Source organism: Lissotriton vulgaris, chromosome 5 (assembly GCF_964263255.1).
Source record: "Lissotriton vulgaris chromosome 5, aLisVul1.2, whole genome shotgun sequence".
In the NCBI taxonomy this organism is placed as follows: domain Eukaryota; kingdom Metazoa; phylum Chordata; class Amphibia; order Caudata; family Salamandridae; genus Lissotriton; species Lissotriton vulgaris.
In genome coordinates this window covers 423,010,835-423,013,698 of record NC_141693.1, presented here as the reverse complement: position 1 = coordinate 423,013,698, position 2,864 = coordinate 423,010,835, and the positions used below count along the sequence as shown (strand labels likewise).

Genomic DNA, 2,864 nt, shown 5'->3' with positions numbered 1-2,864 from the left:
GTAGTATAACCACATACCTTACCCACGTTTTCTTCTGTTGTAGGTTTCACAGACAGTACCCCACACATTTGAACGGCCATACGTGAGAACACGCACAACAGGTAATTGTTTGGTAGAGTCCCCCTATGGTGCACATGGTATATTTCTGTATTACAAATTCACAATGTGCTGTAACAATCTTTACTTCTATTGCAGGCTTTACGGACAGTGCTACATATAGGTTTGAAAGGGCACTGCAGTGGACAGAAAAATCCAGGTAATTACACTACGTTTTGCCGGCAATGCCTCAGTATTATGTGACCGATTGCAATCATGAGCATAGGCATCAACTTTAATCATGTTCCTTTATTTTGCAGGCTTTGTGGCATAGCAGGCTAAACCCAGTTATTGCAAATATGTTCAAGCGCAAAGCTGTACCTTCTGCCGAGTGTGATGCTTCACCACAAAGGAAGAAATGTTGCCTTGTCTTCAAGGAAGAGTGGATGAAAGAAATTGTGGAGGCTGAGACCCAGAAATCACGAAGCAAGGTTCGAGTGCAACTTGGGGAACTATTTCACTACAGTCCAGATGTGGGCTTAATTTGCAAAGCATGTGCAGAAGCCAAGATTGTTGGGGACTTTTCCACAGGGAAGAAATGGAGTGATGGCTGATAACTGGATTACCTGAAACGCCATCTAATTAGCAAAGTTCACGAGTCTGCCATGGTGATATTGAGAAACAGAATTGCTGCTGCCAGGTTTGGTTTTGGAGTGCGGGCAATGCTGACAGAAACTCCCACTGACAAAGCAAATAGGATGGAAGTAGTTGAACGACAAAGATCCCTGCCTGAGGAGATAAAGATTCTCATCAACAATGTGTTGCTGGCAGTCAAGATGAATACTTCAATGTTATCTGTACAAGACATACATGACCACCTAGCTTTGTATGTGAAGATACCAGACAGCTGGAGGAGCAAGAACTATGCCTTAGAGTTCCTTGAGGCCATCAATAGTGTGATACACAGTGAAGGTATGGCAGAACTTCGTAACGCTTTGTATCACACATTGATAATTGATGAGAGCACAGATATTTCTGTTACAAAAATGTTCATTCTGTACTTCAAGTACCGACCTGTAACCTCAACAGAGCACAAAACACAGTTTGGGGGCATAGTGAAGCTGACTAGTTGTAATGCTGAGGCCATCACTACTGCTGTGAAGGAATTCTACACTGCCAATGAACTGGACCTCATGAAAATGGTCATGTTCACATCCGATGGTGCGTCTGTGATGCTGGGTAAAAATAATGGTGTTGCTACTCGCCTTAAACAATCTATTCCCCATCTAGTTGAGCAGCATTGTGTCGCTCATCTCGATGATTTGGGAGTTGATGATGCCTGGAAGAGGGTTCCAATGATTAAAGAGATGGAGACATTATTGAGGACTGTCTACACTGTGTTCTCCAGATCACCTGCAAAGAAGTCCAAGCTGGATGAAATGGCATTAGTCACTGACTGTGAAGTGGTCTCTTTTCGACCATTGAATGAAGTCCGGTGGCTTTCGAGGCATTTTGCAGTTGGTGCACTAATTCGGAATTACGAGGCTGTTCTTAAGTACTTTGAGCATGAGAAAGTTGAAGAGAATGATCCAGTTGCTAAATATTGTTACAAAAAGCTATCTGACTCAAACTACCACATTTCCCTTGCAGTACTTCATGACATTCTGAGTGAATTTGCAGCATTGTGCAAACTGTTCCAAAAAAGTTATTTGACTACTGTTGAAGCTGTACAGTATGCAAGAGCAAAGATTGGCCAAATTAAGGAACAGTATTTTGGGGACACTGTCTTTTGGAGCAGCAACGTAAGAGAGATAATGGTGTTGTACAACGAAACGCAAGAATTTGACAGTGGGCCTATTCTGTCTTTTGTTTCCCTTCTTTGTGATCACATGCAAAAAAGGTTCCCTGAGGATGAACTGAAAGAATGGGCAAGTTTTGAAATACAGGCAATGTCAACACAATCACATTTTGATTTTGGGACTGAGAATATACAAAGACTTGTTGAAAAGTATAAAAATGTCTTGGTCCTGGGTGATTGTGAAACACCAGAAGATGTTGTTCGACAATACAGAGACTATAAATATGTGGTGGCAGAACATGTAAAGGGTGGTTTATTGACCACATTTCAAGACCTTGTGAATTTCACTGCACGCAATGCTGCTCAGTACAGTGTGGTGTCTCAGCTAGTTGATGTCTGAGCCACATTTCAAGCATCTAGTGCAGATTGTGAGCGAGGATTCAGGCTCATGAATACTATAAAGAGTAAATTGAGGAATAGACTAGAGCAGAAGCATTTGGATATGCTGATGAGAACAAAGGCCTACCTCCTGAATGGGAAAGTTGACCTTGATAAAGTTTATCAGCACTGGAAAAATGGCAAGGATCGCCGTGAGAAGCAACCCCGTCACCCATCTAGTGAAGCCACTTGACTTGTCTGAACGTCCTTCTCCCACAGTCCATGTTTGCGTGGATGTCTGAGTTTTACAAACTATCCCTGGCGGGATAGCCCAACATTACTCAGTAGCTTTCACATCACATTGTAAATGTTATGTAATTTTGTAACTTATTGTGTATATTTGATATTGTATAGGCTCTCAACATTTCCCCACCTAATGAACAGTGTTCCAGTTAAAAATATTTAGTAAAATCTTATGATGCTACCACCTTTTGGAGTCTTGTGCTTTTTTAAACCTTAAGTGTACTTACCTGTGTAACCAATCAATGTCATGGCGTCGTTATCCAATATGCAAAAGCTTAACGTGGAGCTGTTTGTTTGAAAATGCACCATCTTTTCACTTTTTTAAGCCAACGTTTGGAGTGACATTTGG

The 2,864-nt window shown here is 41.6% G+C and overlaps 1 pseudogene; it reads left to right on the top strand.

The window, feature by feature from the left end:
- Nucleotides 1-395: 395 nt before the first annotated feature.
- On the top strand, nt 396-2,509 carry LOC147711001 (zinc finger protein 862-like; annotated as a pseudogene).
- The last annotated feature ends 355 nt before the right edge of the window (nt 2,510-2,864 follow it).